The sequence below is a fragment of the Leucopleurus acutus genome (genome assembly GCF_964270905.1).
Source record: "Leucopleurus acutus genome assembly, chromosome: X".
In the NCBI taxonomy this organism is placed as follows: Eukaryota; Metazoa; Chordata; class Mammalia; order Artiodactyla; family Delphinidae; genus Leucopleurus; species Leucopleurus acutus.
Genome location: NC_139148.1, coordinates 36945594 through 36957373, shown reverse-complemented (window position 1 = coordinate 36957373; position 11780 = coordinate 36945594).

The window sequence follows — 11780 nt, the reverse complement described above, 5'->3', positions numbered from 1 at the left end:
CCTGTGTCTTGGATAAGGCTTGGAAGAGAACTGCCATTAGCCCGGGTGACATGTGTTTGTCTATGTGTCCAGGAGGGGACCAACTTCTCCTCTGGTGGACACATTTCCTCACTAGGAGTCATAAAATAAATATCTATTGAATTATTAATTAACCCATAATGACTGAATCCCTTCACTCTGGATACATTATGTAGTGGCTTACAGACATGAAAGTCATCCTGTCTCTTTAAAGAAACTTATCTCTCTGAGAATTAAGCTGTAACATCACCACATAAAGGATCAGAGGGAAGAGATGGAATCTGTCTTCCATTAATTCTTGGGGAGCAAATTTAAGTTCTGGATTACAACAGTTTTAAGGTCCCAGCACCCAGGACAGAGAATTAAAAAGAAAATTCCTGGCAGAGGGTGAGAAGTGGAGCAACAGCCGCCATCGTTCTACGTGTGGTCCCTGTGGCATTGTGGCCAGAGACAAACAAAGGAACCCTGAAGAACATTCCTAAAGCCCTCCAGAGGGCCATCCGGAGTCATAAGAGATTGAAAATGTACAGGGCCAAGCTACTGGTCTGATTTTGTATTTGGCTTTGGTACTTTTAAGGTTTATCCAAAATGGCATCTCAATTCTTCAAAATATAGTCTTTTAAATTTTTCTTCTCAAAATGATAAGATTATGCTAGTTATGCAAAGAGAAAAGATTCATTAATAAATGCACCAGGGGAGGTACACATTTATGGGCCAAAGTACTGTTAAAAGGGATAGATATTTTATAAAGAATTTGCAAGGGTGAATGAACCGTCACCTCTGGTGGCTCGGGCTTCTGGTTTCCTTTGTGGTGCCTGCACCCCCTTAACTCTAGACTATCTCCCCCTCCCTACTCACCAACTTGAGCCATTGAGATCTCCTGTTGCTACTCACCAGCCCGGCCCAGAGCTCACAGGCACATCCATCTAAGATGACACTTGATTACCCAGAAAACACAGAACAAAAAATGACTATCTTAACCACCCTAGAAACATCTCATTTCTAGTATAAAATAGGAACTAAGACCAAAGTCCAGCTACTGTCAACAGGATCTGAAATCAAGAGTTTTAAGACCATGACTATGGACATCCTCACCACCCTCACCCCTGAACCCTCCCAGCGGCTAATGCCCTGGCCTGTCACTGTGTGCTGAAAGTTACCACAAAGGGACCAAACCCTTAACCAAAAACCAATAATAACATTGGTATCTACTGAAGCGTATCCCAGGGCACAATTCCCATCCCTCTGAACAACTCTCTTTTGTGACGACCAATAATAAAAGATCATCCCACCTGTGATTCCAGGACAAAAGGGATGACCTCTGTATATTTGAGTCATAGTCTGCTTTGCTTTTTCAATAACTAAGGCACATCTATAATTAAAACAAGCAAGGAAACAGTTACAAGGTTTTCCTATTCGGCATAGAGATAGAGCCTTTCTCCTAATTTATACTCTGCCATCAATTTTCTGTGTGATGCAGACAATATCCCCTCTCTGGGCCTCTGATTTCACATCTGAAAATACAGGGATTAGCCTAGGTGATCTTTAAAGTCCCTTTCCAATGTGATAATCTGTGTTTCTGTAAAATAAAGGCTAATACAGAGGACTCATGATATTAATGGTAGCCTAGTGCTTGGCACTTAATAAAATCATTTAGTCCTGTCAACTTAATGTACACCATTTCATTTAATCCTCCCCCAACCTTGTGAGGAATGTGTTGTTAATCCCGCTATTCTGGCTGCTACTGAGGCATCAGTTTTTAATATTAATAAATAATATGATAAGTATTATAAATATATAAATAATGACAATAAGATGTATTAAATATTTTTGTTTAAAAACATAGTTATTGTATCTCACAGTTTCTCAGGGTCAGGAATCTGGGAGGCTCTCTTGGACTGTGTGGCTTGGGGTCTTTCATGCAGCTGCAGTCAGGCAGTGACTGCAGCTGGAACTGCAGGAGGCTGGAGCAGCTGGGGGCTGACTGAGCATCCTCCATGTTTATGTTCACTATTTGAGGTATTTATGTCCTATAAAGTCACCATAAACACTAAATTAGCAAATTCTGAATCACTGCTCCTGGGGGAAATACCGGGTTAGGTTCCTGCAAGCCTCTGGTCACAATACTTTCAACAACTGATCAATAGGTAACCTTGTTTTGTGTGTGTTTCTGTTTCAAGACACCTTATTTGATACATATTGTTGGTTCATTAACATTGAACTCACAGCCAACAGCAATATAACACATGTCTGAAGGACACTTATCAAACACATGTATTTTCTCCGTAAAGTACACCACAACCTTCTTGCGCTTAGGAACACTAGCCAGCACTTCAGCACTACGCTTGGGGGCCACTTTAAACAGCAAAAACACCAATAAAAAAAAACACAAACAAACAAAAAACCATGGCACTAAATATGAGACTGCAAAAAGGACACTTGTTTACAGTATGAGCACTGAAACAAGAAGGCAGAGGGTTGCCTTGTTTGACCTCAGCTGAGAAGTGTGCATCGGGAGACTCAAATCATTTGTCACTATGCACATGTCCCCAAAGGACCATAAAAGCCTTGCAAGCACTGATTTGGGGTTACACATAAATTTTGGCAAATAGGGAAAGTCACCAATACAAAATGTGCAAATAGTGAGGATCTACTGTACTTTCAGAACTTCTCAATATGGTTTCTAACCAGAATTCATTTGGGCTTCCTCACAGCATTGTGGGTTCTAGACAGCCAGACAGCTTATGTGGCAGGTCATGGCTTCAGCGTGAGTGTTCCAGCAAGCAAGGTGGAAGCTGCATCACCTTTTCTGACCTACCCTCTAAGGTCATGCAGCATTATATCCACTGCATTCGACTGATTACAAGCAAGCCACAAACCCATCCAGATTCAAAAGCAAGGGGCACAGGCCTCATCTTCTGAGAGGAAGTGGCAAGGTTCTAGAAGAGAATGGGGGATGGGAGATTGTTGTGGCCATCTTTGGAAAATACAATTTGTTACACCCATTTTACAAATGAGGAAAGAGAGGTTTGGAAAGTTAAACAGTTTGCTCAATATCATCCAGTTAATATGTAGCAGAGCCAGAATTTGAACCCAGGCTTCTCTGACTCCAAAGCCTATGCCCTAACCATTTTGCATCCTGCTCCATGTAGTATCCCTTTGGTCTATAATCCAGTTTTAACACAGTGCAAACAAAAACGGGAGAGCACCAGTGTGGCTGAGCAAAGGGCTTCATGAAACATGGAATTTTAGGAGGAATCTGTAGAAGGGAAAGGAAGTTGCTTGGCAACTGCTGTTGGAGAGGTCGATCAAAGCATGAAACTGAATATGAAGAAGTCAAGGAAAATAGAACAAAAGTCGAGCAAAGCAAGGATTTAGCTTAGGCACAATATAAAGAAGGGATAAAAGAGAAATCTTGAGTCCTGAGACCTACTAAAGCATACAGAGGAACAGAGCCACATGGACAGAAATGCAGTAGAACTTGGACACTGGAAGCAGCACAAAAACCCACAGATGAGCCAGTCAGCACAGAATGACCTTTAGCACGTTAATAAAATTCTATCACAAGACAAGCCCCTATTTTCACCCATCACTTGAGAAGTAGATTCTGGCTCTGGGGGTCCCGGAATAAACTAGGAAACTGAAAACTATGGTGTAGAATTCTGGGTCTGCCAGAAACATGCTCCCCATAGGGCCGTTGACTATAAAATGGGGGAGCAGAGGTACCTGCTTCTTGGTGAAGTTACGCAAGCTAGCGCCATGTTTTCCAATGACAACTACCCCCAGTTCAGGCAAAGCAGCCTGTTGATAATAGGGCAAGCCAAGGATCACTGCCTTCATTACAATAGTTAACTGTGATTATCCCTGACACAATTTCTCCCATGAAAATGATTATTTGAACATTCAGATAAAATCACCATTTTGGTTACTCAAATGTAGGTTTATCTTAACCAAGTATCTCAGCATGAAAGAGGGACCCCAACCCTCAGTGGAAACCTGGAAATACAAAGCCTCTGATGAAGGGCTCCATGGGGGCCATCTTCCTGATGATAATTCTCTTCCTGATGATAATTCTGAGTCTCAGATTCCTCACTGCTCTTATTGGGTGACCAATATTCATTTTCGTTTTCTTGCTGATTATTTTTTTATTGATGTACAACAACTTAGCAAATTTAGTGGCTTTAAAACAGTAGTTTGACTTTGTTCAGGATTTTGTGGGTCAGGACTTCAGGAAAGGCTTGTCTACACAGTTCTTGCTTGGAGTCTTCATGTGGATGCAGTCAGATGCCAGCTGAGGCTACAGTCATCTGAAGGCTTGAATGGGCTGGATGTCCAACATGGTGTACACACAGGGCAGACGTTGATGCCAGCTGTTGGCCAGGAGCTCAGCTGGGACTAAAGACTGGAGCACCTACATCTCCAGGACAGTGATCTCAGGATGGTCAGACTTCTAACATGGTGACTGGCTTCTTCCAGAGTTTCCCAAGAGAGCCAAGCAGGGGCTATAAGGCCTTCTACAACCTAGCCTTGGAAGTCACTTCCACCATACTCTATTAGTAGACATAATCATGAGCAATCAGATTCAAAGGGAGGGGCAAGACCTACCTCTTGATGGGAGGAATGTTGAAGAATGTGAAGGCCATGTTTTAAAACCACCTATTATAGGTCGAAATGTGTTCCCCTAAAGATGTTGAAATCCTAGCCCCAGGCCTGTGAATGTGACCTTATTTGGAAATAGGGCCTTTGCAGATGATCAAATTAAGATGAGGTCATTAGGGTGGGCCTTATTCACCTAATCCAATATGACTATGTCCTTATAAAAAAGGGAAATTTGGACACAGAGAACATACACACAGGGAGAATGCCATGTGGAGATGAAGGCAGAGATCTGGGTGATCCCAAGGAGCAAGCCAAGGGATGCCAAAGATTGCCAACAAACCACCAGAAGCTATGAAAAATACATAGAACAGGTCCTTCCCTCACAGCCCTCAGAAGGAATTCACCCTCTGCCGACACCTTGATCTCAGACTTCTGGCCCCCAGAACTGTGAGACAATAAATATCGATTGTTTACGCCACCTAATTTGTAGTACTTTGTTACATCAGCCCTAGAAAACGAATACACTCCCTTACCAGCTAAAAGCACCTTGATTTTGTTTAAGAAAACAAGCCCAGGTGAAAACATCCACCTTCCCAGACTCTCTTGCTGCTTAGAAATGGCAATATAACACTGATCTGCCAGGGATTTCTGTTTACTTGCTAAAAGGTCATCCTCTCCACCTTCTCCATTCCTCCTTCTTACTGCCTGTAATACAGATATGAGCTATAGGAACAAATAAGCCATTTTGCAACTATGAGGACACAAGCAGGTCCAGAAGATGGAAAGAACCTGAGTCCCTGAGGGTAGCCCTTTCAGTCCAACAAACAGGTCACCGTTGACAGAGTATCTCTTGTGTACCAGGCACCATGCTAGATGCTGGGGATGGTCTTCCCTATGCCTCTAATGATCTGTCTTTAACTTCAGTGGCAGATCTCAACTTAATGAGATAAATGGAGGCGTAAGATGTGGATGTGATGTTATGGACTCGCAGAGGGAAGCCTCCTACCCAGCCTTCCAGGAGAACTTCCTGGAATTCCCTTCGGGGAGGAACCCAAGAGATGTGCATCCTTAAAAGTCTCTGTCAGTCTCTGGGGAGCTGAGAGGCCAGGGGAATGTCCTCCTCTCCCTCAACAAGAAACACGGCTTCCTGGGGTATGAGGTAGTCAGACCCAGGCTCTCTGAAGCCCCAGGTGCTGAGCACGACGTGGCTGAGGCTGCCCACAGTTCTCCTGGCAGCTGCCACCTCAGGACTCCTAGCCACCAGGGCCTCCCAGGCTGTCCTGGGAGACACCTCAGGCTGCCACAGAGTAGCCAAGCTTGCACTGTTCTCAAAAGGGCTGATCAACGGCAACCTGAAAGAAGCCACACCACAGATAAAACCAAGCAGGCCCAGAACCTGGTTGCTAAACATCCTTTTAGCTGTGAGGCTCTGCAATCAGCCTGTTTCTCATAAACGCTTCAATTCTCAGCATCACCAGCAGCAGCAACGTGGTGGCTTCCAGGGTTTTCTGCATAAAGCTAGGACACTAGGCTTCCTGCTGACCCAGGTCTGGCTTTCCTCATGCCACTGGGAATCCAGGCAGATTATCAGTGTGGCCCTGAGGAGCCTGAGAACAGAAGTCACTCTAGAAAGTTCACCGCCCTTGGCCCTTCCTGAACTTCCACCGGTCCAAGGCAATCGCCACCCTCCGGGACCCAGGCCAATGCGCGTGACTCCTTTCACAGGCAACAGCTTACTGGAACCTGCTCCTCATTCACTTCCAGAACCCCCACCTCCCTCTGAGAAGAATCATAAATGAGGTCCTCAAAACAGCTGGAGAGGGATGATCATGGGTTTCCAGGGTCCCTCTGCCAATGGATGTAAGGATAGTGAAGGCAGAGTGGGGTCAAACGTCAACCAAACCGATCTGTCCTCAAATCTCTAGTTTTACGGCCTTGCACCAGTTACTGACACTCTCCGAGCCACAATTTTCTCATCTATAAGACAAGGTAATAATACTTACCACTCTGGTTGAGAGGATTAGACAAGAAAATGTAGGTACAGTGTCCAGCAGGCTACCTGGCATGTAGCAGGAGGCACTCAACAACCGGTGGTCTCCTTCTCTACTTCCCTCATCATGCTTTGACTTCCAAAGTCCTCTGGGGAAGAAGCCATGAGGAATTGGAGGTGCCCTGCCATGTCCCTTTAAGAGTGAGGTTCATGTTGTCTCGTTTCTATGTTCCCCATGGCACCTGCCATGGTGTTTACCCATGGTACGTTTCCAGCAGCACAGTAATAAAGGAGTTAAGAAGAGTGAGGGGAGAGGAAAGAGGGAGGACAAGGAAAAGACAGTCTCATCAAAATGGCATTTGCTATTATAAAAGCATTTTCGAATCCGGGATAAAACCAGTGGTGCAGTGAGGTAGCAATAAAAGCCAACTCTCTCTGGCGTGCTGAACAAGCCCAATATTTTCCCCACAGGCAGAGGTGGTGTGAAGGAGGACCACAGCATCCCCCAGACTTGGGAAAGGAACCTCAAGCCCACCCACTCACACCCCATCCACACCTTCACCAGGCCCCACTGAGTCTCCACTAGCCTTCTCTGCTCTCTCTCTCTTTTCTGAATTTTTTCAACTTACATTCCATTTATTTTAAAATTAAACATTATATAAATAGTATATGCTTCTTCAGCTAGGTTGTATAATTTTTTTCCAGTTTTATTGAGAAATAAGTGATATATAATTGAATTAGTGTAAGGCATACAACATAATGATGTATACACTGTGAAATGATTGCCACAATAAATTTATTTAACATCCATCACCTCACATAGTTACAAATTTTTTTCTTTGTGATGAGAACTTTTAAAATCTACTCAGAAACTTGTAAATATACAATACAGTATTGTTAACTATAGTCATCATGCTGTACATGACATCGCCAGAACTTATTCATCTTTTAACTGGAAGTCTGTACCTCCTGACCACCTTCACACACCACTCTCTCTTACACTTGACTCCCTCCCTACTCACTGTCACCACCAGCATCTCAGCCCTTCCCATCTTGCCTTCCCACCCTTGAGCATCTCCATCCAAGCCACTCTGCCAGCCTCCCACCCCTGCCTTCTCAGATTCATTTGTCCTAATGGCAACTGCTGACCTGCCAAAGAGACTGATCATGTCAAACAACTCACATTTCATAAGATATTTTAAAATAACACACATAATGGATAATTATCATAGAAAGATTTTAAAACCAAAAATAAGCCCCCCTAAAAAGTTTCATAGGGCCACTCCCCTCCCCCAGAGATAAGAAAACCAAAGCATGGAGAAGCTCAGTAACCTTGCAGAAATGCTCAGCCCTTCTATGAAGTGGTAGTTGCAGGATTCAGTCCTAAACAGTCTCCTCCAGAGCGGCAACCCTAACCACTACACACACTGCCTGTGAGACAAAAACAAGACTGAAGAGAAGGTTTGGGGTCAAATCATAGATCATGGATCAAACACCATCGTCAGGCATTGTAATCTTGTTATGTTGGCTTAAAAAGTCATTGTAGATTCAGGGGAAGGATGCGGTAAAGCCAGTACTCTCGTACAAGAGATGGTAGCACAACCTTTTGGGAGGGTAATATAGTATTATAAATTCAGAGGCCTAAAAAGGGCTTTTTGATCCATTGACCTGATATCCGATATTTATATTCAGAAAATAACTGAAGAAACTTATAAGGGCATACGTGTATGATTGTTTATGGCAGTAATATTTCAAAGTGAAAAAAAAAGACCTAACCTAAATTAACCTAAATGTCAGCAGTCCTCTGCACATTCCAGGAACTTCCATGCCTCCATATTAGCACCTTGCTGGTGCCTCAGCCTGGAGTGCCTTTGTCCCACTTCTCTGCCTAGTGAATTCCCACTCGGCCTTCAAGGTCCAAGGCAAACCCGTCCTCCTCCATAAACCCCTCGATCCCCTGAGTTGAACTTCATTATCACTTCCCCCTGTGGCTCCAGATTGCTTTGCCGGTGCGTCCAGCATCTCTCTTTTACTCTCCCTTATTCTGAGTTTTATCAGTGCCTGGCTCTCACCCCAGGCAATTTCTGCCTTCACAAGGCGCTCTGTGTCTGATTCCTCCCATCTTATAGTGCCTGGCACATAGTGGGTACTCACTGATACTGAGTTGAATTACCCATGCCTCTAGTTATACAGCATTTTATAATTTAGAAAGCACATTCACAAATATGCACCTTTGATTTTTAAAATATTAAACAGCAGCAAAATAATAAAATAGCCATTTAAATTAATTTTTTAAAAAGCAGCAGAAGTAAATATTTTTGTTCCCATTTTAGAGATAAGGAAACTGAGGCTCAGAATGGAGTTTTCCAAAGGTCACACAACCAGTCAGGGATAGATGGCCTTCTGACTTGAATGCAATGATCTCTCTACACCACCAAGAAAGGGGGAAATGGGTTGCAGTGGCCCCCTAGTGGGCTACTCACCCACCTTCACTGTGGGGAGACTTCATGGCACCCAAGGGACTGGGAAAGCATCTCCTAAGGAGCCAGAGCTCTTGAGAATAAGTAATTTCTCCACCTGCCATCCTAACTATCCTTTCTCCTTACACAATCCTTCAGGCTGGTTCCAATCCCAAATTCATCCCCATTCTATACACCCAGCCTCAATTTTTGAAACTGGCTTGAAGTGGCCTAACTCATAGCTTGGGTTTTTAAAAGCCACCCCCCCGCCCCCGACCAATCTTCCACATCAGGCTACTCCCTTAGCATCAATATCAGTTTGCCTTCTCCAATCCTTCCACCTTACTCTGGCCACAGCCTACACCTGGGCTTTTATTCTTCGGCACAGCCTGAGACACCAGGAAAAGACAATCACCTTCCTCCAGGCTGAGGGACAGGCCTTACCCTACACCAACACAGGGCCTCTCAGATCAGCTCCCCAACGTGTCCCTATGTCAAAACGCCTTGGAGGCCTGCTCCAATTGTCTTCTAAATAATATGCCCCAGCACCTTATCCAAGGACCTTCACAATCACTCTGCTTCGTACAGTGCAGATTGAAATATAAGAAGACTTTCCATTGTACATGCAAAAGGGTTTCAAGGGACTCAGTTTTCAGATGCTCTTTCCTAAAATCTGCCTACAGAAGTGCCTGTGATGGAAATGCAGACCCACCTTTCCTACCTCCCTTTTACACTCTGCTGAAAAAAAAGGCCCACCTCCCATCCTTCCAGAATCTTCTACTGGTGCATTGCCCCAGGCAGTAAAAATGTCTTAGGCATCAAACAGAGGGAAAATTTCAAATTTGGGGCTGGTGTTGATGAAGCAAATAACTCTAATCATTCCCTAGCAAATCTTGTTGCAATCAGGTGGTATCCATCTTTTTGCTTTCACCAAAACTGCAGGAAGACCTACTGGAGTTGTCAGCTGATAATTAATAATTTTTGATAAGGACTTCCCTGGTGGTCCAGTGGCTAAGACTCTGTGCTTCCAATGCAAGGGGTGCAGGTTCAATCTCTGGTCGGGGAACTAAGATCCCACATGCTGCGCAGTGTGGCCAAAAATATAAATTTTAAAAAATATATAAAAACAATTTTTTTGATAATAGTTTACTACAGGATCTTCAGCATGTGATGCAGAAGGAGTTTAAAGAGCCAAGCAATGTTACTGTAATAAAATTCCTTCCACTCTGATCTGCATATTTATGTGAATAAGATTTCTGGGTACTTAAATCCATACATATGAAAAATAGGAATACAGTTGATGCTGAACTCTGCTTTCTAGCAATAAGTAATACTCATTCACAGATACATTTATAAAGAGATGCATTTCCAATAAATTTTTACTTTTATGCTTAATAATTTACATTTTATCAAACTTTGATATATATTATATCGTTTTGATCAATTTGGTACCAATAATATAGTAATGATAACTTCATTGAGAAGAGATTTTTTTAAGCACTTAGAGTCTTACTGTTTCTAATGTATTATCTACAACATGAATATCTCCCCCCAAATTTAGGCATGTTTATTCAGTTGCCTATTTGATAATTCTACTGGAATGTGTAACAGGTATCTCAAACTTAACATGTCTAAAATCAGACTTCTGGTATTCCTCCTCAAACCAGCTCTTCCTGTAGGCTTCCACAGCTCATGAAGGCACTATCATCCTTTCAGCTGCTCAGATCAAAAACCTTAGAGTTGTCCTTGACCCCTGAGGCAGCCATGAGACTATGTCTCACAGACCTCCCATGCAGGGAGTGCAACTGAGTGAGAACACCAGACGCTGTGCTTGAAATCCATCATCACGTTTGCATGGAGGCCACCTCTTCCATGGACTGCTCCCCACCAATAATTGAGTATGGCAGGAATACTAAGGCAGACCCATTCCCAGGAGACACAGGACTCCTTTGTTGGCCAACTTTGGCTTAAGAACTCTCCAATGGCTTTCCCAAACCTTCCTTAGACTGCATGGTGGCCTTGGACTCTTTCACCCAACACTGTCTCCCCCTCCCTTTCATCCAGGGTCAAACTTCCATCATGGTCGGATGGCTCACCCAGCTTTCCCTGGCTCCTTTCCTATTTTCTTTCACACAGGAAATAATAAAATGCTTATATGCTTTAATTCCACCTGGACATCTGCTTCTCAGAAAACACAGATTAACACATTCCTCTCTTTCTCTCACACCTCACATCCAACCAGCAAACCCTGTCTGCTCACTTCAATCTATAACCGCTTCTCGCCATCACCCTGGTTCAAGCCATCATCATCTCTCACCAGATTATGGCAACAGCCTCCTGTCTCAGGCAGCATGGTACATGAAAGATGGTCATAAATTCATTGTTCTCCTTTCTACCCTCTTGAACCTGGCCTTGGCCTCTGAGTGCTTTAGCCAATTGCATATAGAAGAAGCCATGCTGTGCCAGGCTTTAAGACGACTGTCAGCTTCTGTTTCCTGCCTCTTGGAACCTAGCCTCCATGCTGTGTGGAAGCCCTAACAGCTCACTTGGAGGAGAATCAAAGCCCCTGGCCGAAAGCCCCAGCTGAGCTCCTAGACAACAGCTAGGATCAACCTGCCAGCCACTTGAGTGAGCCATCTTGGAAATGAATCCTCCAGCCCCAGCTACCTTAGCCGATGCCACATGGGGTGAAGATGAGCTATCCCTGCCAAGCC